The following is a 26,346-nucleotide window of genomic DNA, read 5'->3' on the forward strand; positions in this document are numbered from 1 at the left end:
CCCTCAGAAACAGTAGGTCCCCGTCCCTCAGAAACAGGAAGTCCCCATCCCAAACAAACAGGAAGTCCCAGTTCCTAACATACAGGAAGTCCCCATCCAGAACAAACAGGAAGTCCCCATCCCAAACAAACAGGAAGTCCCCATCCCTAACAAACAGGAAGTCCCAATCACGAACAAACAGGAAGTCCCAATAACTAACAAACAGGAAGTCCACATCCCTAACAAACAGGAAGTCCCTATCCCTGACAAACAGGAAGTCCCTCTCCCAGACAAAAAGGAAGTCCCATTCCCAGACAAACAGGAAGTCCTCATCCCTGACAAACAGGAAGTGTCATTCCCTGACAAACAGGAAGTCCCAGGCCCTAACAAACAGGAAGTCACCTTCCCTCAGAAACAGTAGGTCCCCGTCCCTCAGAAACAGGAAGTCCCCATCCCAAACAAACAGGAAGTCCCAGCTCCTAAGATACAGGAAGTCCCCATCCCGAACAAACAGGAAGTCCCAATCCCGAACAAACAGGAAGTCCCCATCCCTAACAAACAGGAAGTCCCAATAACGAACAAACAGGAAGTCCCCATCCCATAAAAACAGGAAGTCCCCATCCCTAACAAACAGGAAGTCCCAATCACGAACAAACAGGAAGTCCCAATAACTAACAAACAGGAAGTCCCCGTCCCTAACAAACAGGAAGTCCCCGTCCCTGACAAAGAGGAACTCCATGTCCCTGACAAACAGGAATTCACATTCCCTTACAAACAGGAAGTCCCCATTTCTAACAAACAGGAAGTACCATGCCCCATCAAACAGGAAGTCCAAGTCCCTAACAAACAGGAAGTCCCCATCCCTGACAAACAGGAAGTCCCATTCCCTGACAAACAGGAAGTCCCATTCCCTAACAAACAGGAAGTCCCCTTCCCTCAGAAACAGTAGGTCCCCGTCCCTCAGAAACAGGAAGTCCCCATCCCAAACAAACAGGAAGTCCCAGTTCCTAACATACAGGAAGTCCCCATCCCGAACAAAGAGGAAGTCCCCATCCCAAACAAACAGGAAGTACCCATCCCTAACAAACAGGAAGTCCCTATCACGAACAAAAAGGAACTCCCAATAAGTAACAAACAGGAAGTCCCCATCCCTAACAAACAGGAAGTCCCCGTCCCTGACAAACAGGAACTCCCTGTCCCTGACAAACAGGAAGTCCCATTCCCTGACAAACAGGAAGTCCCCATTTCTAACAAACAGGAAGTCCCATGCCCCATCAAACAGGAAGTCCCAATAACTAACAAACAGGAAGTCCCCATCCCTGACAAACAGGAAGTCCCATTCTCTAACAAACAGGAAGTCCCCATCCCTGACAAACAGGAAGTGTCATTCCCTGACAAACAGGAAGTCCCATTCCCTGACAAACAGGAAGTCCCCATTTCTAACAAACAGGAAGTCCTATGCCGCATCAAACAGGAAGTCCAAGTCCCTAACAAACAGGAAGTCCCCATCCCTGACAAACAGGAAGTCCCATTCCCTGACAAACAGGAAGTCCTATTCCCTAAAAAACAGGAAGTCCCTGTCCCTGACAAACAGGAACTCCCTGTCCCTGACAAACAGGATGTCCCATTCCCTGACAAACAGGAAGTCCCCATTTCTAACAAACAGGAAGTCCCATGCCCTATCAAACAGGAAGTCCAAGTCCTAACAAACAGGAAGTCCCCATCCCTGACAAACAGGAAGTCCCATTCCCTGACAAACAGGAAGTCCCATTCCCTAACAAACAGGAAGTCCCCTTTCCTCAGAAACAGTAGGTCCCCGTCCCTCAGAAACAGGAAGTCCCCATCCCGAACAAACAGGAAGTCCCCATCCCTAACAAACAGGAAGTCCCAATAACTAACAAACAGGAAGTCCCCATCCCTAACAAACAGGAAGTCCCTGTCCCTGACAAACAGGAACTCCCTGTCCCTGACAAACAGGAAGTCCCATTCCCTAACAAACAGGAAGTAACCTTCCCTCAGAAACAGTAGGTCCCCGTCCCTCAGAAACAGGAAGTCCCCATCCCAAACAAACAGGAAGTCCCAGTTCCTAAGATACAGGAAGTCCCCATCCCGAACAAACAGGAAGTCCCTATCCCGAACAAACAGGAAGTCCCCATCCCTAAAAAATAGGAAGTCCCAATAACGAGCAAACAGGAAGTCCCAATAACTAACAAACAGGAAGTCCCCATCCCATAAAAACAGGAAGTCCCCATCCCGAACAAACAGGAAGTCCCCATCCCGAACAAACAGGAAGTCCCCATCCCTAACAAACAGGAAGTCCCCATCCCTAACAAACAGGAAGTCCCCGTATCTGACAAACAGGAACTCCCTGTCCCTGACAAAGAGGAAGTCCCATTCCCTGACAAACAGGAAGTCCCCATTTCTAACAAACAGGAAGTACCATGCCCCATCAAACAGGAAGTCCAAGTCCCTAACAAACAGGAAGTCCCATTCCCTAACAAACAGGAAGTCCCCTTCCCTCAGAAACAGTAGGTCTCCGTCCCTCAGACACATGAAGTCCCCATCCCAAACAAACAGGAAGTCCCAGTTCCAAACATACAGGAAGTCCCCATCCCGAACAAACAGAAAGTCCCCATCCCTAACAAACAGGAAGTCCCCGTCCCTGACAAACAGGAAGTCCCCATCCCGAACAAACAGGAAGTCCCCATCCCTAACAAACAGGAAGTCCCCGTCCCTGACAAACAGGAACTCCCTGTCCCTGACAAACAGGAAGTCCCATTCCCTGACAAACAGGAGGTCCCCATTTCTAACAAACAGGAAGTACCATGCCCCATCAAACAGGAAGTCCAAGTCCCTAACAAACAGGAAGTCCCCATCCCTGACAAACAGGAAGTCCAAGTCCCTAACAAACAGGAAGTCCCATTCCCTAACAAACAGGAAGTCCCCTTCCCTCAGAAACAGTAGGTCCCCGTCCCTCAGAAACATGAAGTCCCCATCCCAAACAAACAGGAAGTCCCAATTCCAAACATACTGGAAGTCCCCATCCCAAACAAACAGGAAGTCCCCATCCCGAACAAACAGGAAGTCCCCATCCCTAACAAACAGGAATTCCAATCACGAGCAATCAGGAAGTCCCAATAACAAACAAACAGGAAGTCCCCATCGCATAAAAACAGGAAGTCCCCATCCCTAACAAACAGGAAGTCCCAATCACGAACAAACAGGAAGTCCCAATAACTAAGAAACAGGAAGTCCCCATCCCTAACAAACAGGAAGTCCCTGTCTCTGACAAACAGGAACTCCCTGTCCCTGAGAAACAGGAAGTCCCATTCCCTAACAAACAGGAAGTAACCTTCCCTCAGAAACAGTAGGTCCCCGTCCCTCAGAAACAGGAAGTCCCCATCCCAAACAAACAGGAAGTCCCAGTTCCAAACATACAGGAAGTCCCCATCCCAAAAAAACAGGAAGTCCCCATCCCTAACAAACAGGAAGTCCCAATCACGAGCAAACAGGAAGTCCCAATAACTAACAAACAGGAAGTCCCCATCCCATAAAAACAGGAAGTCCCCATCCCTAACAAACAGGAAGTCCCAATCACGAACAAACAGGAAGTCCCAATAACTAACAAACAGGAAGTCCCTGTCCCTGACAAACAGGAACTCCCTGTCCCTGACAAACAGGAAGTCCCATTCCCTAACAAACAGGAAGTAACCTTCCCTCAGAAACAGTAGGTCCCCGTCCCTCAGAAACAGGAAGTCCCCATCCCAAACAAACAGGAAGTCCCAGTTCCTAAGATACAGGAAGTCCCCATCCCGAACAAACAGGACGTCACCATCCCGAACAAACAGGAAGTCCCCATCCCTTACAAACAGGAAGTCCCAATAACGAGCAAACAGGAAGTCCCAATAACTAACAAACAGGAAGTCCCCATCCCATAAAAACAGGAAGTCCCCATCCCTAACAAACAGGAAGTCCCAATCACGAACAAACAGGAAGTCCCAATAACTAAGAAACAGGAAGTCCCCATCCCTAACAAACAGGAAGTCCCTGTCCCTGACAAACAGGAACTCCCTGTCCCTGACAAACAGGAAGTCCCATTCCCTGACAAACAGGAAGTCCCCATTTCTAACAAACAGGAAGTCCCATGCCCCATCAAACAGGAAGTCCAAGTCCCTAACAAACAGGAAGTCCCCATCCCTGACAAACAGGAAGTCCCATTCCCTGACAAACAGGAAGTCCCATTCCCTAACAAACAGGAAGTCCCCTTTCCTCAGAAACAGTAGGTCCCCGTCCCTCAGAAACAGGAAGTCCCCATCCCGAACAAACAGGAAGTCCCCATCCCTAACAAACAGGAAGTCCCAATCACGAGCAAACAGGAAGTCCCAATAACAAACAAACAGGAAGTCCCCATCGCATAAAAACAGGAAGTCCCCATCCCTAACAAACAGGAAGTCCCAATCACGAACAAACAGGAAGTCCCAATAACTAAGAAACAGGAAGTCCCCATCCCTAACAAACAGGAAGTCCCTGTCTCTGACAAACAGGAACTCCCTGTCCCTGAGAAACAGGAAGTCCCATTCCCTAACAAACAGGAAGTAACCTTCCCTCAGAAACAGTAGGTCCCCGTCCCTCAGAAACAGGAAGTCCCCATCCCAAACAAACAGGAAGTCCCAGTTCCAAACATACAGGAAGTCCCCATCCCAAAAAAACAGGAAGTCCCCATCCCTAACAAACAGGAAGTCCCAATCACGAGCAAACAGGAAGTCCCAATAACTAACAAACAGGAAGTCCCCATCCCATAAAAACAGGAAGTCCCCATCCCTAACAAACAGGAAGTCCCAATCACGAACAAACAGGAAGTCCCAATAACTAACAAACAGGAAGTCCCTGTCCCTGACAAACAGGAACTCCCTGTCCCTGACAAACAGGAAGTCCCATTCCCTAACAAACAGGAAGTAACCTTCCCTCAGAAACAGTAGGTCCCCGTCCCTCAGAAACAGGAAGTCCCCATCCCAAACAAACAGGAAGTCCCAGTTCCTAAGATACAGGAAGTCCCCATCCCGAACAAACAGGACGTCACCATCCCGAACAAACAGGAAGTCCCCATCCCTTACAAACAGGAAGTCCCAATAACGAGCAAACAGGAAGTCCCAATAACTAACAAACAGGAAGTCCCCATCCCATAAAAACAGGAAGTCCCCATCCCTAACAAACAGGAAGTCCCAATCACGAACAAACAGGAAGTCCCAATAACTAAGAAACAGGAAGTCCCCATCCCTAACAAACAGGAAGTCCCTGTCCCTGACAAACAGGAACTCCCTGTCCCTGACAAACAGGAAGTCCCATTCCCTGACAAACAGGAAGTCCCCATTTCTAACAAACAGGAAGTCCCATGCCCCATCAAACAGGAAGTCCAAGTCCCTAACAAACAGGAAGTCCCCATCCCTGACAAACAGGAAGTCCCATTCCCTGACAAACAGGAAGTCCCATTCCCTAACAAACAGGAAGTCCCCTTTCCTCAGAAACAGTAGGTCCCCGTCCCTCAGAAACAGGAAGTCCCCATCCCGAACAAACAGGAAGTCCCCATCCCTAACAAACAGGAAGTCCCAATCACGAGCAAACAGGAAGTCCCAATAACTAACAAACAGGAAGTCCCCATCCCATAAAAACAGGAAGTCCCCATCCCTAACAAACAGGAAATCCCAATCACGAACAAACAGGAAGTCCCAATAACTAACAAACAGGAAGTCCCCTACCCTAACAAACAAGAAGTCCCTGTCCCTGACAAACAGGAACTCCCTGTCCCTGACAAACAGGAAGTCCCATTCCCTAACAAACAGGAAGTAACCTTCCCTCAGAAACAGTAGGTCCCCGTCCCTCAGAAACAGGAAGTCCCCATCCCAAACAAACAGGAAGTCCCAGTTCCTAATATACAGGAAGTCCCCATCCCGAACAAACAGGAAGTCCCCATCCCGAACAAACAGGAAGTCCCCATCCCTAACAAACAGGAAGTCCCAATAACTAACAAACAGGAAGTGCCCATCCCTAACAAACAGGAAGTCAATGTCCCTGACAAACAGGAACTCCCTGTCCCTGACAAACAGGAAGTCCCTGTCCCAGACAAACAGGAAGTCCCATTCCCTGACAAACAGGAAGTCCCAGTACCTTACAAACAGGAAGTCCCAGTCTCTAACAAACAGGAAGTCCGAATCCATAACAAACAGGAAGTCCCAATAACTAACAAACAGGAAGTCCCCATCAATAACAAACAGGAAGTCCCATGCCCTATCAAACAGGAAGTCCAAGTCCCTAACAAACAGGACGTCACCGTCCCTGACAAACAGGAAGTCCCATTCCCTGACAAACAGGAAGTCACTTTCCTTAAGAAACAGGAAGTTCCCGTCCCTAACAAACAGGAAGTCCCAGTCCCATACAAATAGGAAGTCCCCATTTCTAACAAACAGGAAGTCCCATGCCCCATCAAACAGGAAGTCCAAGTCCCTAAAAAACAGGAAGTCCCCATCCCTGACAAACAGGAAGTCCTATTCCCTGACAAACAGGAAGTCCCATTCCCTAACAAACAGGAAATCCCCTTCCTTCAGAAACAGTAGGTCCTCGTCCCTCAGAAACAGGAAGTCCCCATCCCAAACAAACAGGAAGTCCCAGTTCCTAAGATACAGGAAGTCCCCAATCCGAACAAACAGGAAGTCCCCATCCCTAACAAACAGGAAGTCCATGTCACTGACAAACAGGAACTCCCTGTCCCTGACAAACAGGAAGTCCCATTCCCTGACAAACAGGAAGTCCCCATTTCTAACAAACAGGAAGTACCATGCCCCATCAAACAGGAAGTCCAAATCCCTAACAAACAAGAAGTCCCCATCCCTGACAAACAGGAAGTCCCATTCCGTGACAAACAGGATGTCCCCATTTCTAACAAACAGGAAGTCCCATGCCCCATCAAACAGGAAGTCCAAGTCCCTAACAAACAGGAAGTCCCCATCCCTGACAAACAGGAAGTCCCATTCCATGACAAACAGGAAGTCCCATTCCCTAACAAACAGGAAGTCCCCTTCCCTCAGAAACAGTTGGTCCCCGTCCCTCAGAAACAGGAAGTCCCCATCCCAAACAAACAGGAAGTCCCAGTTCCTAACATACAGGAAGTCCCCATCCTGAACAAACAGGAAGTCCCCATCCCTAACAAACAGGAAGTCCCAATCACGAGCAAACAGGAAGTCCCAATAACTAACAAACAGGAAGTCCCCATCCCATAAAAACAGGAAGTCCCATTCCATGTCAAACAGGAAGTCACTTTCCTTAATAAACAGAAAGTTCCTGTCCATAACAAACAGGAAGTTACAGTCCCATACAAACAGGAAGTCCCCATTTCTTACAAACAGGAAGTCCCATGCCCCATCAAACAGGAAGTCCAAGTCCCTAACAAACAGGAAGTCCCCATCCCTGAAAAACAGGAAGTCCTATTACCTGACAAACAGGAAGTCCCATTCCCTAACAAACAGGAAGTCCCATTCCCTGACAAACAGGAAGTCCCCATCCCTGACAAACAGGAAGTCCCATGCCCCATCAAACAGGAAGTCCAAATCCCTAACAAACAGGAAGTCCCCATCCCTGACAAACAGGAAGTCCCATTCTCTGACAAACAGGAAGTCCCATTCCCTGACAAACAGGAAGTCACCATTTCTAACAAACAGGAAGTCCCATGCCCCATCAAAGAGGAAGTCCAAGTCCCTAACAAACAGGAAGTCCCCATCCCTGACAAACAGGAAGTCCCATTCCATGAAAAACAGGAAGTCCCATTCCCTAACAAACAGGAAGTCCCCTTCCCTCAGAAACAGTAGGTCCCCGTCCCTCAGAAACAGGAAGTCCCCATCCCAAACAAACAGGAAGTCCCAGTTCCTAACATACAGGAAGTCCCCATCCAGAACAAACAGGAAGTCCCCATCCCAAACAAACAGGAAGTCCCCATCCCTAACAAACAGGAAGTCCCAATCACGAACAAACAGGAAGTCCCAATAACTAACAAACAGGAAGTCCACATCCCTAACAAACAGGAAGTCCCTATCCCTGACAAACAGGAAGTCCCTCTCCCAGACAAAAAGGAAGTCCCATTCCCTGACAAACAGGAAGTCCTCATCCCTGACAAACAGGAAGTGTCATTCCCTGACAAACAGGAAGTCCCAGGCCCTAACAAACAGGAAGTCACCTTCCCTCAGAAACAGTAGGTCCCCGTCCCTCAGAAACAGGAAGTCCCCATCCCAAACAAACAGGAAGTGCCAGCTCCTAAGATACAGGAAGTCCCCATCCCGAACAAACAGGAAGTCCCAATCCCGAACAAACAGGAAGTCCCCATCCCTAACAAACAGGAAGTCCTAATAATGAACAAACAGGAAGTCCCCATCCCATAAAAACAGGAAGTCCCCATCCCTAACAAACAGGAAGTCCCAATCACGAACAAACAGGAAGTCCCAATAACTAACAAACAGGAAGTCCCCATCCCTAACAAACAGGAAGTCCCTGTCCCTGACAAAGAGGAACTCCATGTCCCTGACAAACAGGAATTCACATTCCCTTACAAACAGGAAGTCCCCATTTCTAACAAACAGGAAGTACCATGCCCCATCAAACAGGAAGTCCAAGTCCCTAACAAACAGGAAGTCCCCATCCCATAAAAACAGGAAGTCCCCATCCCTAACAAACAGGAAGTCCCAATAACTAACAAACAGGAAGTCCCCATCCCTAACAAACAGGAAGTCCCTGTCCCTGACAAAGAGGAACTCCATGTCCCTGACAAACAGGAATTCACATTCCCTTACAAACAGGAAGTCCCCATTTCTAACAAACAGGAAGTACCATGCCCCATCAAACAGGAAGTCCAAGTCCCTAACAAACAGGAAGTCCCCATCCCTGACAAACAGGAAGTCCCATTCCCTGACAAACAGGAAGTCCCATTCCCTAACAAACAGGAAGTCCCCTTCCCTCAGAAACAGTAGGTCCCCGTCCCTCAGAAACAGGAAGTCCCCATCCCAAACAAACAGGAAGTCCCAGTTCCTAACATACAGGAAGTCCCCATCCAGAACAAACAGGAAGTCCCCATCCCAAACAAACAGGAAGTCCCCATCCCTAACAAACAGGAAGTCCCAATCACGAACAAACAGGAAGTCCCAATAACTAACAAACAGGAAGTCCACATCCCTAACAAACAGGAAGTCCCTATCCCTGACAAACAGGAAGTCCCTCTCCCAGACAAAAAGGAAGTCCCATTCCCAGACAAACAGGAAGTCCTCATCCCTGACAAACAGGAAGTGTCATTCCCTGACAAACAGGAAGTCCCAGGCCCTAACAAACAGGAAGTCACCTTCCCTCAGAAACAGTAGGTCCCCGTCCCTCAGAAACAGGAAGTCCCCATCCCAAACAAACAGGAAGTCCCAGCTCCTAAGATACAGGAAGTCCCCATCCCGAACAAACAGGAAGTCCCAATCCCGAACAAACAGGAAGTCCCCATCCCTAACAAACAGGAAGTCCCAATAACGAACAAACAGGAAGTCCCCATCCCATAAAAACAGGAAGTCCCCATCCCTAACAAACAGGAAGTCCCAATCACGAACAAACAGGAAGTCCCAATAACTAACAAACAGGAAGTCCCCGTCCCTAACAAACAGGAAGTCCCCGTCCCTGACAAAGAGGAACTCCATGTCCCTGACAAACAGGAATTCACATTCCCTTACAAACAGGAAGTCCCCATTTCTAACAAACAGGAAGTACCATGCCCCATCAAACAGGAAGTCCAAGTCCCTAACAAACAGGAAGTCCCCATCCCTGACAAACAGGAAGTCCCATTCCCTGACAAACAGGAAGTCCCATTCCCTAACAAACAGGAAGTCCCCTTCCCTCAGAAACAGTAGGTCCCCGTCCCTCAGAAACAGGAAGTCCCCATCCCAAACAAACAGGAAGTCCCAGTTCCTAACATACAGGAAGTCCCCATCCCGAACAAAGAGGAAGTCCCCATCCCAAACAAACAGGAAGTACCCATCCCTAACAAACAGGAAGTCCCTATCACGAACAAAAAGGAACTCCCAATAAGTAACAAACAGGAAGTCCCCATCCCTAACAAACAGGAAGTCCCCGTCCCTGACAAACAGGAACTCCCTGTCCCTGACAAACAGGAAGTCCCATTCCCTGACAAACAGGAAGTCCCCATTTCTAACAAACAGGAAGTCCCATGCCCCATCAAACAGGAAGTCCCAATAACTAACAAACAGGAAGTCCCCATCCCTGACAAACAGGAAGTCCCATTCTCTAACAAACAGGAAGTCCCCATCCCTGACAAACAGGAAGTGTCATTCCCTGACAAACAGGAAGTCCCATTCCCTGACAAACAGGAAGTCCCCATTTCTAACAAACAGGAAGTCCTATGCCGCATCAAACAGGAAGTCCAAGTCCCTAACAAACAGGAAGTCCCCATCCCTGACAAACAGGAAGTCCCATTCCCTGACAAACAGGAAGTCCTATTCCCTAAAAAACAGGAAGTCCCTGTCCCTGACAAACAGGAACTCCCTGTCCCTGACAAACAGGATGTCCCATTCCCTGACAAACAGGAAGTCCCCATTTCTAACAAACAGGAAGTCCCATGCCCTATCAAACAGGAAGTCCAAGTCCTAACAAACAGGAAGTCCCCATCCCTGACAAACAGGAAGTCCCATTCCCTGACAAACAGGAAGTCCCATTCCCTAACAAACAGGAAGTCCCCTTTCCTCAGAAACAGTAGGTCCCCGTCCCTCAGAAACAGGAAGTCCCCATCCCGAACAAACAGGAAGTCCCCATCCCTAACAAACAGGAAGTCCCAATCACGAGCAAACAGGAAGTCCCAATAACTAACAAACAGGAAGTCCCCATCCCATAAAAACAGGAAGTCCCCATCCCTAACAAACAGGAAGTCCCAATCACGAACAAACAGGAAGTCCCAATAACTAACAAACAGGAAGTCCCCTACCCTAACAAACAAGAAGTCCCTGTCCCTGACAAACAGGAACTCCCTGTCCCTGACAAACAGGAAGTCCCATTCCCTGACAAACAGGAAGTCCCATGCCCCATCAAACAGGAAGTCCAAATCCCTAACAAACAGGAAGTCCCCATCCCTGACAAACAGGAAGTCCCATTCCCTAACAAACAGGAAATCCCCTTCCTTCAGAAACAGTAGGTCCTCGTCCCTCAGAAACAGGAAGTCCCCATCCCAAACAAACAGGAAGTCCCAGTTCCTAAGATACAGGAAGTCCCCAATCCGAACAAACAGGAAGTCCCCATCCCTAACAAACAGGAAGTCCATGTCACTGACAAACAGGAACTCCCTGTCCCTGACAAACAGGAAGTCCCATTCCCTGACAAACAGGAAGTCCCCATTTCTAACAAACAGGAAGTACCATGCCCCATCAAACAGGAAGTCCAAATCCCTAACAAACAAGAAGTCCCCATCCCTGACAAACAGGAAGTCCCATTCCGTGACAAACAGGATGTCCCCATTTCTAACAAACAGGAAGTCCCATGCCCCATCAAACAGGAAGTCCAAGTCCCTAACAAACAGGAAGTCCCCATCCCTGACAAACAGGAAGTCCCATTCCCTGACAAACAGGAAGTCCCATTCCCTAACAAACAGGAAGTCCCCTTCCCTCAGAAACAGTTGGTCCCCGTCTCTCAGAAACAGGAAGTCCCCATCCCAAACAAACAGGAAGTCCCAGTTCCTAACATACAGGAAGTCCCCATCCTGAACAAACAGGAAGTCCCCATCCCTAACAAACAGGAAGTCCCAATCACGAGCAAACAGGAAGTCCCAATAACTAACAAACAGGAAGTCCCCATCCCATAAAAACAGGAAGTCCCCATCCCTAACAAACAGGAAGTCCCAATCACGAACAAACAGGAAGTCCCAATAACTAAGAAACAGGAAGTCCCCATCCCTAACAAACAGGAAGTCCCTGTCCCTGACAAACAGGAACTCCCTGTCCCTGACAAACAGGAAGTCCCATTCCCTGACAAACAGGAAGTCCCCATTTCTAACAAACAGGAAGTCCCATGCCCCATCAAACAGGAAGTCCAAGTCCCTAACAAACAGGAAGTCCCCATCCCTGACAAACAGGAAGTCCCATTCCCTGACAAACAGGAAGTCCCATTCCCTAACAAACAGGAAGTCCCCTTTCCTCAGAAACAGTAGGTCCACGTCCCTCAGAAACAGGAAGTCCCCATCCCGAACAAACAGGAAGTCCCCATCCCTAACAAACAGGAAGTCCCAATCACGAGCAAACAGGAAGTCCCAATAACTAACAAACAGGAAGTCCCCATCCCATAAAAACAGGAAGTCCCCATCCCTAACAAACAGGAAGTCCCAATCACGAACAAACAGGAAGTCCCAATAACTAACAAACAGGAAGTCCCCTACCCTAACAAACAAGAAGTCCCTGTCCCTGACAAACAGGAACTCCCTGTCCCTGACAAACAGGAAGTCCCATTCCCTAACAAACAGGAAGTAACCTTCCCTCAGAAACAGTAGGTCCCCGTCCCTCAGAAACAGGAAGTCCCCATCCCAAACAAACAGGAAGTCCCAGTTCCTAATATACAGGAAGTCCCCATCCCGAACAAACAGGAAGTCCCCATCCCGAACAAACAGGAAGTCCCCATCCCTAACAAATAGGAAGTCCCAATAACTAACAAACAGGAAGTGCCCATCCCTAACAAACAGGAAGTCCCTGTCCCTGACAAAGAGGAAGTCCCCATCCCATAAAAACAGGAAGTCCCATTCCATGTCAAACAGGAAGTCACTTTCCTTAATAAACAGGAAGTTCCTGTCCCTAACAAACAGGAAGTCACAGTCCCATACAAACAGGAAGTCCCCATTTCTTACAAACAGGAAGTCCCATGCCCCATCAAACAGGAAGTCCAAGTCCCTAACAAACAGGAAGTCCCCATCCCTGAAAAACAGGAAGCCCTATTACCTGACAAACAGGAAGTCCCATTCCCTAACAAACAGGAAGTCCCATTCCCTGACAAACAGGAAGTCCCCATCCCTGACAAACAGGAAGTCCCATGCCCCATCAAACAGGAAGTCCAAATCCCTAACAAACAGGAAGTCCCCATCCCTGACAAACAGGAAGTCCCATTCTCTGACAAACAGGAAGTCCCATTCCCTGACAAACAGGAAGTCACCATTTCTAACAAACAGGAAGTCCCATGCCCCATCAAAGAGGAAGTCCAAGTCCCTAACAAACAGGAAGTCCCCATCCCTGACAAACAGGAAGTCCCATTCCATGAAAAACAGGAAGTCCCATTCCCTAACAAACAGGAAGTCCCCTTCCCTCAGAAACAGTAGGTCCCCGTCCCTCAGAAACAGGAAGTCCCCATCCCAAACAAACAGGAAGTCCCAGTTCCTAACATACAGGAAGTCCCCATCCAGAACAAACAGGAAGTCCCCATCCCAAACAAACAGGAAGTCCCCATCCCTAACAAACAGGAAGTCCCAATCACGAACAAACAGGAAGTCCCAATAACTAACAAACAGGAAGTCCACATCCCTAACAAACAGGAAGTCCCTATCCCTGACAAACAGGAAGTCCCTCTCCCAGACAAAAAGGAAGTCCCATTCCCTGACAAACAGGAAGTCCTCATCCCTGACAAACAGGAAGTGTCATTCCCTGACAAACAGGAAGTCCCAGGCCCTAACAAACAGGAAGTCACCTTCCCTCAGAAACAGTAGGTCCCCGTCCCTCAGAAACAGGAAGTCCCCATCCCAAACAAACAGGAAGTCCCAGCTCCTAAGATACAGGAAGTCCCCATCCCGAACAAACAGGAAGTCCCAATCCCGAACAAACAGGAAGTCCCCATCCCTAACAAACAGGAAGTCCCTATAACGAACAAACAGGAAGTCCCCATCCCATAAAAACAGGAAGTCCCCATCCCTAACAAACAGGAAGTCCCAATCACGAACAAACAGGAAGTCCCAATAACTAACAAACAGGAAGTCCCCATCCCTAACAAACAGGAAGTCCCTGTCCCTGACAAAGAGGAACTCCATGTCCCTGACAAACAGGAATTCACATTCCCTTACAAACAGGAAGTCCCCATTTCGAACAAACAGGAAGTACCATGCCCCATCAAACAGGAAGTCCAAGTCCCTAACAAACAGGAAGTCCCCATCCCTGACAAACAGGAAGTCCCATTCCCTGACAAACAGGAAGTCCCATTCCCTAACAAACAGGAAGTCCCCTTCCCTCAGAAACAGTAGGTCCCCGTCCCTCAGAAACAGGAAGTCCCCATCCCAAACAAACAGGAAGTCCCAGTTCCTAACATACAGGAAGTCCCCATCCCGAACAAAGAGGAAGTCCCCATCCCAAACAAACAGGAAGTACCCATCCCTAACAAACAGGAAGTCCCTATCACGAACAAAAAGGAACTCCCAATAAGTAACAAACAGGAAGTCCCCATCCCAAACAAACAGGAAGTCCCAGTTCCAAATATACAGGAAGTCCCAATCACGAGCAAACAGGAAGTCCCAATAACTAACAAACAGGAAGTCCCCATCCCATAATAACAGGAAGTCCCCATCCCTAACAAACAGGAAGTCCCAATCACGAACAAAAAGGAAGTCCCAATAACTAACAAACAGGAAGTCCCCATCCCTAACAAACAGGAAGTCCCTGTCCCTGACAAACAGGAACTCCCTGTCCCTGACAAACAGGAAGTCCCATTCCCTAACAAACAGGAAGTAACCTTCCCTCAGAAACAGTAGGTCCCCGTCCCTCAGAAACAGGAAGTCCCCACCCCAAACAAACAGGAAGTCCCAGTTCCTAAGATACAGGAAGTCCCCATCCCGAACAAACAGGAAGTCCCAATAACTAACAAACAGGAAGTCCCAATAACGAGCAAACAGGAAGTCCCCATCCCATAAAAACAGGAAGTCCCCATCCCGAACAAACAGGAAGTCCCCATCCCGAACAAACAGGAAGTCCCCATCCCTAACAAACAGGAAGTCCCCGTCCCTGACAAACAGGAACTCCCTGTCCCTGACAAACAGGAAGTCCCATTCCCTGACAAACAGGAAGTCCCCATTTCTAACAAACAGGAAGTACCATGCCCCATCAAACAGGAAGTCCAAGTCCCTAACAAACAGGAAGTCCCCATCCCTGACAAACAGGAAGTCCAAGTCCCTAACAAACAGGAAGTCCCATTCCCTAACAAACAGGAAGTCACTTTCCTTAAGAAACAGGAAGTTCCCGTCCCTAACAAACAGGAAGTCCCAGTCCCATACAAACAGGAAGTCCCCATTTCTTACAAACAGGAAGTCCCATGCCCCATCAAACAGGAAGTCCAAGTCCCTAACAAACAGGAAGTCCCCATCCCTGAAAAACAGGAAGTCCTATTACCTGACAAACAGGAAGTCCCATTCCCTAACAAACAGGAAGTCCCATTCCCTGACAAACAGGAAGTCCCCATTTCAAACAAACAGGAAGTCCCATGCCCCATCAAAAAGGAAGTCCAAATCCCTAACAAACAGGAAGTCCCCATCCCTGACAAACAGGAAGTCCCATTCTCTGACAAACAGGAAGTTCCATTCCATGACAAACAGGAAGTCCCCATCCCTAACAAACAGGAAGTCCCTGTCCCTGACAAACAGGAAGTCCCTCTCCCTGACAAACAGGAAGTCCCTGTCCCAGACAAACAGGAAGTCCCATTCCCTGACAAACAGGAAGTCCCCATCCCTGACAAACAGGAAGTGTCATTCCCTGACAAACAGGAAGTCCCATTCCCTAACAAATAGGAAGTCCCCTTCCCTCAGAAACAGTAGGTCCCCGTCCCTCAGAAACAGGAAGTCCCCATCCCAAACAAACAGGAAGTCCCAGTTCCAAATATACAGGAAGTCCCAATCACGAGCAAACAGGAAGTCCCAATAACTAACAAACAGGAAGTCCCCATCCCATAATAACAGGAAGTCCCCATCCCTAACAAACAGGAAGTCCCAATCACGAACAGACAGGAAGTCCCAATAACTAACAAACAGGAAGTCCCCATCCCTAACAAACAGGAAGTCCCTGTCCCTGACAAACAGGAACTCCCTGTCCCTGACAAACAGGAAGTCCCAGGCCCTAACAAACAGGAAGTAACCTTCCCTCAGAAACAGTAGGTCCCCGTCCCTCAGAAACAGGAAGTCCCCATCCCAAACAAACAGGAAGTCCCAGTTCCTAAGATACAGGAAGTCCCCATCCCGAACAAACAGGAAGTCCCTATCCCGAACAAACAGGAAGTCCCCATCCCTAACAAATAGGAAGTCCCAATAACGAGCAAACAGGAAGTCCCAATAACTAACAAACAGGAAGTCCCCATCCCATAAAAACAGGAAGTCCCCATCCCGAACAAACAGGAAGTCCCCATCCCGAACAAACAGGAAGTCCCCATCCCTAACAAACAGGAAGTCCCCATCCCTAACAAACAGGAAGTCCCCGTATCTGACAAACAGGAACTCCCTGTCCCTGACAAAGAGGAAGTCCCATTCCCTGACAAACAGGAAGTCCCCATTTCTAACAAACAGGAAGTACCATGCCCCATCAAACAGGAAGTCCAAGTCCCTAACAAACAGGAAGTCCCATTCCCTAACAAACAGGAAGTCCCCTTCCCTCAGAAACAGTAGGTCCCCGTCCCTCAGACACATGAAGTACCCATCCCAAACAAACAGGAAGTCCCAGTTCCAAACATACAGGAAGTCCCCATCCCGAACAAACAGAAAGTCCCCATCCCTAACAAACAGGAAGTCCCCGTCCCTGACAAACAGGAAGTCCCCATCCCGAACAAACAGGAAGTCCCCATCCCTAACAAACAGGAAGTCCCCGTCCCTGACAAACAGGAACTCCCTGTCCCTGACAAACAGGAAGTCCCATTCCCTGACAAACAGGAGGTCCCCATTTCTAACAAACAGGAAGTACCATGCCCCATCAAACAGGAAGTCCAAGTCCCTAACAAACAGGAAGTCCCCATCCCTGACAAACAGGAAGTCCAAGTCCCTAACAAACAGGAAGTCCCATTCCCTAACAAACAGGAAGTCCCCTTCCCTCAGAAACAGTAGGTCCCCGTCCCTCAGAAACATGAAGTCCCCATCCCAAACAAACAGGAAGTCCCAATTCCAAACATACTGGAAGTCCCCATCCCAAACAAACAGGAAGTCCCCATCCCGAACAAACAGGAAGTCCCCATCCCTAACAAACAGGAATTCCAATCACGAGCAAACAGAAAGTCCCAATAACAAACAAACAGGAAGTCCCCATCGCATAAAAACAGGAAGTCCCCATCCCTAACAAACAGGAAGTCCCAATCACGAACAAACAGGAAGTCCCAATAACTAAGAAACAGGAAGTCCCCATCCCTAACAAACAGGAAGTCCCTGTCTCTGACAAACAGGAACTCCCTGTCCCTGAGAAACAGGAAGTCCCATTCCCTAACAAACAGGAAGTAACCTTCCCTCAGAAACAGTAGGTCCCCGTCCCTCAGAAACAGGAAGTCCCCATCCCAAACAAACAGGAAGTCCCAGTTCCAAACATACAGGAAGTCCCCATCCCAAAAAAACAGGAAGTCCCCATCCCTAACAAACAGGAAGTCCCAATCACGAGCAAACAGGAAGTCCCAATAACTAACAAACAGGAAGTCCCCATCCCATAAAAACAGGAAGTCCCCATCCCTAACAAACAGGAAGTCCCAATCACGAACAAACAGGAAGTCCCAATAACTAACAAACAGGAAGTCCCTGTCCCTGACAAACAGGAACTCCCTGTCCCTGACAAACAGGAAGTCCCATTCCCTAACAAACAGGAAGTAACCTTCCCTCAGAAACAGTAGGTCCCCGTCCCTCAGAAACAGGAAGTCCCCATCCCAAACAAACAGGAAGTCCCAGTTCCTAAGATACAGGAAGTCCCCATCCCGAACAAACAGGACGTCACCATCCCGAACAAACAGGAAGTCCCCATCCCTTACAAACAGGAAGTCCCAATAACGAGCAAACAGGAAGTCCCAATAACTAACAAACAGGAAGTCCCCATCCCATAAAAACAGGAAGTCCCCATCCCTAACAAACAGGAAGTCCCAATCACGAACAAACAGGAAGTCCCAATAACTAAGAAACAGGAAGTCCCCATCCCTAACAAACAGGAAGTCCCTGTCCCTGACAAACAGGAACTCCCTGTCCCTGACAAACAGGAAGTCCCATTCCCTGACAAACAGGAAGTCCCCATTTCTAACAAACAGGAAGTCCCATGCCCCATCAAACAGGAAGTCCAAGTCCCTAACAAACAGGAAGTCCCCATCCCTGACAAACAGGAAGTCCCATTCCCTGACAAACAGGAAGTCCCATTCCCTAACAAACAGGAAGTCCCCTTTCCTCAGAAACAGTAGGTCCCCGTCCCTCAGAAACAGGAAGTCCCCATCCCGAACAAACAGGAAGTCCCCATCCCTAACAAACAGGAAGTCCCAATCACGAGCAAACAGGAAGTCCCAATAACAAACAAACAGGAAGTCCCCATCGCATAAAAACAGGAAGTCCCCATCCCTAACAAACAGGAAGTCCCAATCACGAACAAACAGGAAGTCCCAATAACTAAGAAACAGGAAGTCCCCATCCCTAACAAACAGGAAGTCCCTGTCTCTGACAAACAGGAACTCCCTGTCCCTGAGAAACAGGAAGTAACCTTCCCTCAGAAACAGTAGGTCCCCGTCCCTCAGAAACAGTAGGTCCCCGTCCCTCAGAAACAGGAAGTCCCCATCCCAAACAAACAGGAAGTCCCAGTTCCAAACATACAGGAAGTCCCCATCCCAAAAAAACAGGAAGTCCCCATCCCTAACAAACAGGAAGTCCCAATCACGAGCAAACAGGAAGTCCCAATAACTAACAAACAGGAAGTCCCCATCCCATAAAAACAGGAAGTCCCCATCATTAACAAACAGGAAGTCCCAATCACGAACAAACAGGAAGTCCCAATAACTAACAAACAGGAAGTCCCTGTCCCTGACAAACAGGAACTCCCTGTCCCTGACAAACAGGAAGTCCCATTCCCTAACAAACAGGAAGTAACCTTCCCTCAGAAACAGTAGGTCCCCGTCCCTCAGAAACAGGAAGTCCCCATCCCAAACAAACAGGAAGTCCCAGTTCCTAAGATACAGGAAGTCCCCATCCCGAACAAACAGGACGTCACCATCCCGAACAAACAGGAAGTCCCCATCCCTTACAAACAGGAAGTCCCAATAACGAGCAAACAGGAAGTCCCAATAACTAACAAACAGGAAGTCCCCATCCCATAAAAACAGGAAGTCCCCATCCCTAACAAACAGGAAGTCCCAATCACGAACAAACAGGAAGTCCCAATAACTAAGAAACAGGAAGTCCCCATCCCTAACAAACAGGAAGTCCCTGTCCCTGACAAACAGGAACTCCCTGTCCCTGACAAACAGGAAGTCCCATGCCCCATCAAACAGGAAGTCCAAGTCCCTAACAAACAGGAAGTCCCCATCCCTGACAAACAGGAAGTCCCATTCCCTGACAAACAGGAAGTCCCATTCCCTAACAAACAGGAAGTCCCCTTTCCTCAGAAACAGTAGGTCCCCGTCCCTCAGAAACAGGAAGTCCCCATCCCGAACAAACAGGAAGTCCCCATCCCTAACAAACAGGAAGTCCCAATCACGAGCAAACAGGAAGTCCCAATAACTAACAAACAGGAAGTCCCCATCCCATAAAAACAGGAAGTCCCCATCCCTAACAAACAGGAAATCCCAATCACGAACAAACAGGAAGTCCCAATAACTAACAAACAGGAAGTCCCCTACCCTAACAAACAAGAAGTCCCTGTCCCTGACAAACAGGAACTCCCTGTCCCTGACAAACAGGAAGTCCCATTCCCTAACAAACAGGAAGTAACCTTCCCTCAGAAACAGTAGGTCCCCGTCCCTCAGAAACAGGAAGTCCCCATCCCAAACAAACAGGAAGTCCCAGTTCCTAATATACAGGAAGTCCCCATCCCGAACAAACAGGAAGTCCCCATCCCGAACAAACAGGAAGTCCCCATCCCTAACAAACAGGAAGTCCCAATCACGAACAAACAGGAAGTGCCCATCCCTAACAAACAGGAAGTCCCTGTCCCTGACAAACAGGAACTCCCTGTCCCTGACAAACAGGAAGTCCCTGTCCCAGACAAACAGGAAGTCCCATTCCCTGACAAACAGGAAGTCCCAGTACCTTACAAACAGGAAGTCCCAGTCTCTAACAAACAGGAAGTCCGAATCCATAACAAACAGGAAGTCCCAATAACTAACAAACAGGAAGTCCCCATCAATAACAAACAGGAAGTCCCATGCCCTATCAAACAGGAAGTCCAAGTCCCTAACAAACAGGACGTCACCGTCCCTGACAAACAGGAAGTCCCATTCCCTGACAAACAGGAAGTCACTTTCCTTAAGAAACAGGAAGTTCCCGTCCCTAACAAACAGGAAGTCCCAGTCCCATACAAATAGGAAGTCCCCATTTCTAACAAACAGGAAGTCCCATGCCCCATCAAACAGGAAGTCCAAGTCCCTAAAAAACAGGAAGTCCCCATCCCTGACAAACAGGAAGTCCTATTCCCTGACAAACAGGAAGTCCCATTCCCTAACAAACAGGAAATCCCCTTCCTTCAGAAACAGTAGGTCCTCGTCCCTCAGAAACAGGAAGTCCCCATCCCAAACAAACAGGAAGTCCCAGTTCCTAAGATACAGGAAGTCCCCAATCCGAACAAACAGGAAGTCCCCATCCCTAACAAACAGGAAGTCCATGTCACTGACAAACAGGAACTCCCTGTCCCTGACAAACAGGAAGTCCCATTCCCTGACAAACAGGAAGTCCCCATTTCTAACAAACAGGAAGTACCATGCCCCATCAAACAGGAAGTCCAAATCCCTAACAAACAAGAAGTCCCCATCCCTGACAAACAGGAAGTCCCATTCCGTGACAAACAGGATGTCCCCATTTCTAACAAACAGGAAGTCCCATGCCCCATCAAACAGGAAGTCCAAGTCCCTAACAAACAGGAAGTCCCCATCCCTGACAAACAGGAAGTCCCATTCCATGACAAACAGGAAGTCCCATTCCCTAACAAACAGGAAGTCCCCTTCCCTCAGAAACAGTTGGTCCCCGTCCCTCAGAAACAGGAAGTCCCCATCCCAAACAAACAGGAAGTCCCAGTTCCTAACATACAGGAAGTCCCCATCCTGAACAAACAGGAAGTCCCCATCCCTAACAAACAGGAAGTCCCAATCACGAGCAAACAGGAAGTCCCAATAACTAACAAACAGGAAGTCCCCATCCCATAAAAACAGGAAGTCCCATTCCATGTCAAACAGGAAGTCACTTTCCTTAATAAACAGAAAGTTCCTGTCCATAACAAACAGGAAGTTACAGTCCCATACAAACAGGAAGTCCCCATTTCTTACAAACAGGAAGTCCCATGCCCCATCAAACAGGAAGTCCAAGTCCCTAACAAACAGGATGTCCCCATCCCTGAAAAACAGGAAGTCCTATTACCTGACAAACAGGAAGTCCCATTCCCTAACAAACAGGAAGTCCCATTCCCTGACAAACAGGAAGTCCCCATCCCTGACAAACAGGAAGTCCCATTCCCCATCAAACAGGAAGTCCAAATCCCTAACAAACAGGAAGTCCCCATCCCTGACAAACAGGAAGTCCCATTCTCTGACAAACAGGAAGTCCCATTCCCTGACAAACAGGAAGTCACCATTTCTAACAAACAGGAAGTCCCATGCCCCATCAAAGAGGAAGTCCAAGTCCCTAACAAACAGGAAGTCCCCATCCCTGACAAACAGGAAGTCCCATTCCATGAAAAACAGGAAGTCCCATTCCCTAACAAACAGGAAGTCCCCTTCCCTCAGAAACAGTAGGTCCCCGTCCCTCAGAAACAGGAAGTCCCCATCCCAAACAAACAGGAAGTCCCAGTTCCTAACATACAGGAAGTCCCCATCCAGAACAAACAGGAAGTCCCCATCCCAAACAAACAGGAAGTCCCCATCCCTAACAAACAGGAAGTCCCAATCACGAACAAACAGGAAGTCCCAATAACTAACAAACAGGAAGTCCACATCCCTAACAAACAGGAAGTCCCTATCCCTGACAAACAGGAAGTCCCTCTCCCAGACAAAAAGGAAGTCCCATTCCCTGACAAACAGGAAGTCCTCATCCCTGACAAACAGGAAGTGTCATTCCCTGACAAACAGGAAGTCCCAGGCCCTAACAAACAGGAAGTCACCTTCCCTCAGAAACAGTAGGTCCCCGTCCCTCAGAAACAGGAAGTCCCCATCCCAAACAAACAGGAAGTCCCAGCTCCTAAGATACAGGAAGTCCCCATCCCGAACAAACAGGAAGTCCCAATCCCGAACAAACAGGAAGTCCCCATCCCTAACAAACAGGAAGTCCCAATAACAAACAAACAGGAAGTCCCCATCCCATAAAAACAGGAAGTCCCCATCCCTAACAAACAGGAAGTCCCAATCACGAACAAACAGGAAGTCCCAATAACTAACAAACAGGAAGTCCCCATCCCTAACAAACAGGAAGTCCCTGTCCCTGACAAAGAGGAACTCCATGTCCCTGACAAACAGGAATTCACATTCCCTTACAAACAGGAAGTCCCCATTTCTAACAAACAGGAAGTACCATGCCCCATCAAACAGGAAGTCCAAGTCCCTAACAAACAGGAAGTCCCCATCCCTGACAAACAGGAAGTCCCATTCCCTGACAAACAGGAAGTCCCATTCCCTAACAAACAGGAAGTCCCCTTCCCTCAGAAACAGTAGGTCCCCGTCCCTCAGAAACAGGAAGTCCCCATCCCAAACAAACAGGAAGTCCCAGTTCCTAACATACAGGAAGTCCCCATCCAGAACAAACAGGAAGTCCCCATCCCAAACAAACAGGAAGTCCCCATCCCTAACAAACAGGAAGTCCCAATCACGAACAAACAGGAAGTCCCAATAACTAACAAACAGGAAGTCCACATCCCTAACAAACAGGAAGTCCCTATCCCTGACAAACAGGAAGTCCCTCTCCCAGACAAAAAGGAAGTCCCATTCCCTGACAAACAGGAAGTCCTCATCCCTGACAAACAGGAAGTGTCATTCCCTGACAAACAGGAAGTCCCAGGCCCTAACAAACAGGAAGTCACCTTCCCTCAGAAACAGTAGGTCCCCGTCCCTCAGAAACAGGAAGTCCCCATCCCAAACAAACAGGAAGTCCCAGCTCCTAAGATACAGGAAGTCCCCATCCCGAACAAACAGGAAGTCCCAATCCCGAACAAACAGGAAGTCCCCATCCCTAACAAACAGGAAGTCCCAATAACGAACAAACAGGAAGTCCCCATCCCATAAAAACAGGAAGTCCCCATCCCTAACAAACAGGAAGTCCCAATCACGAACAAACAGGAAGTCCCAATAACTAACAAACAGGAAGTCCCCATCCCTAACAAACAGGAAGTCCCTGTCCCTGACAAAGAGGAACTCCATGTCCCTGACAAACAGGAATTCACATTCCCTTACAAACAGGAAGTCCCCATTTCTAACAAACAGGAAGTACCATGCCCCATCAAACAGGAAGTCCAAGTCCCTAACAAACAGGAAGTCCCCATCCCTGACAAACAGGAAGTCCCATTCCCTGACAAACAGGAAGTCCCATTCCCTAACAAACAGGAAGTCCCCTTCCCTCAGAAACAGTAGGTCCCCGTCCCTCAGAAACAGGAAGTCCCCATCCCAAACAAACAGGAAGTCCCAGTTCCTAACATACAGGAAGTCCCCATCCCGAACAAAGAGGAAGTCCCCATCCCAAACAAACAGGAAGTACCCATCCCTAACAAACAGGAAGTCCCTATCACGAACAAAAAGGAACTCCCAATAAGTAACAAACAGGAAGTCCCCATCCCTAACAAACAGGAAGTCCCTGTCCCTGACAAACAGGAACTCCCTGTCCCTGACAAACAGGAAGTCCCATTCCCTGACAAACAGGAAGTCCCCATTTCTAACAAACAGGAAGTCCTATGCCGCATCAAACAGGAAGTCCAAGTCCCTAACAAACAGGAAGTCCCCATCCCTGACAAACAGGAAGTCCCATTCCCTGACAAACAGGAAGTCCTATTCCCTAAAAAACAGGAAGTCCCTGTCCCTGACAAACAGGAACTCCCTGTCCCTGACAAACAGGATGTCCCATTCCCTGACAAACAGGAAGTCCCCATTTCTAACAAACAGGAAGTCCCATGCCCCATCAAACAGGAAGTCCAAGTCCTAACAAACAGGAAGTCCCCATCCCTGACAAACAGGAAGTCCCATTCCCTGACAAACAGGAAGTCCCATTCCCTAACAAACAGGAAGTCCCCTTTCCTCAGAAACAGTAGGTCCCCGTCCCTCAGAAACAGGAAGTCCCCATCCCGAACAAACAGGAAGTCCCCATCCCTAACAAACAGGAAGTCCCAATCACGAGCAAACAGGAAGTCCCAATAACTAACAAACAGGAAGTCCCCATCCCATAAAAACAGGAAGTCCCCATCCCTAACAAACAGGAAGTCCCAATCACGAACAAACAGGAAGTCCCAATAACTAACAAACAGGAAGTCCCCTACCCTAACAAACAAGAAGTCCCTGTCCCTGACAAACAGGAACTCCCTGTCCCTGACAAACAGGAAGTCCCATTCCCTGACAAACAGGAAGTCCCATGCCCCATCAAACAGGAAGTCCAAATCCCTAACAAACAGGAAGTCCCCATCCCTGACAAACAGGAAGTCCCATTCTCTGACAAACAGGAAGTCCCATTCCCTGACAAACAGGAAGTCACCATTTCTAACAAACAGGAAGTCCCATGCCCCATCAAACAGGAAGTCCAAGTCCCTAACAAACAGGAAGTCCCCATCCCTGACAAACAGGAAGTCCCATTCCATGAAAAACAGGAAGTCCCATTCCCTAACAAACAGGAAGTCCCAATAACTAATAAACAGGAAGTCCCCATCAACAACAAATAGGAAGTCCCATGCCCTATCAAACAGGAAGTCCAAGTCCCGAACAAATAGGACGTCACCGTTCCTGACAAACAGGAAGTCCCATTCCCTGACAAACAGGAAGTCACTTTCCTTAAGAAACAGGAAGTTCCCGTCCCTAACAAACAGGAAGTCCCAGTCCCATACAAACAGGAAGTCCCAGTCCCATACAAACAGGAAGTCCCCATTTCTTACAAACAGGAAGTCCCATGCCCCATCAAACAGGAAGTCCAAGTCCCTAACAAACAGGAAGTCCCCATCCCTAACAAACAGGAAGTCCCAATCACGAACAAACAGGAAGTCCCAATAACTAACAAACAGGAAGTCCCCAAACCTAACAAACAGGAAGTCCCTGTCCATGACAAACAGGAAGTCCCATTCCCTGACAAACAGAAAGTCCCCATCCCTGACAAACAGGAAGTATCATTCCCTGACAAACAGGAAGTCCAAGGCCCTAACAAACAGGAAGTCACCTACCCTCACAAACAGGAAGTCCCATTCCCTGACAACCAGGAAGTCCCATTCCCTAACAAACAGGAAGTCCCCTTCCCTCAGAAACAGGAAGTCCCCATCCCAAACAAACAGGAAGTCCCAGTTCCAAACATACAGGAAGTCCCCATCCCAAAAAAACAGGAAGTCCCCATCCCTAACAAACAGGAAGTCCCAATCACGAGCAAACAGGAAGTCCCAATAACTAACAAACAGGAAGTCCCCATCCCATAAAAACAGGAAGTCCCCATCCCTAACAAACAGGAAGTCCCAATCACGAACAAACAGGAAGTCCCAATAACTAACAAACAGGAAGTCCCTGTCCCTGACAAACAGGAACTCCCTGTCCCTGACAAACAGGAAGTCCCATTCCCTAACAAACAGGAAGTAACCTTCCCTCAGAAACAGTAGGTCCCCGTCCCTCAGAAACAGGAAGTCCCCATCCCAAACAAACAGGAAGTCCCAGTTCATAAGATACAGGAAGTCCCCATCCCGAACAAACAGGACGTCCCCATCCCGAACAAACAGGAAGTCCCAATCCCGAACAAACAGGAAGTCCCAATAACGAGCAAACAGGAAGTCCCAATAACTAACAAACAGGAAGTCCCCATCCCATAAAAACAGGAAGTCCCCATCCCTAACAAACAGGAAGTCCCAATCACTAACAAACAGGAAGTCCCAATAACTAAGAAACAGGAAGTCCCCATCCCTAACAAACAGGAAGTCCCTGTCCCTGACAAACAGGAACTCCCTGTCCCTGACAAACAGGAAGTCCCAT

The sequence above is a fragment of the Hemicordylus capensis genome, chromosome 5, assembly GCF_027244095.1.
Source record: "Hemicordylus capensis ecotype Gifberg chromosome 5, rHemCap1.1.pri, whole genome shotgun sequence".
NCBI lineage: Eukaryota > Metazoa > Chordata > Lepidosauria > Squamata > Cordylidae > Hemicordylus > Hemicordylus capensis.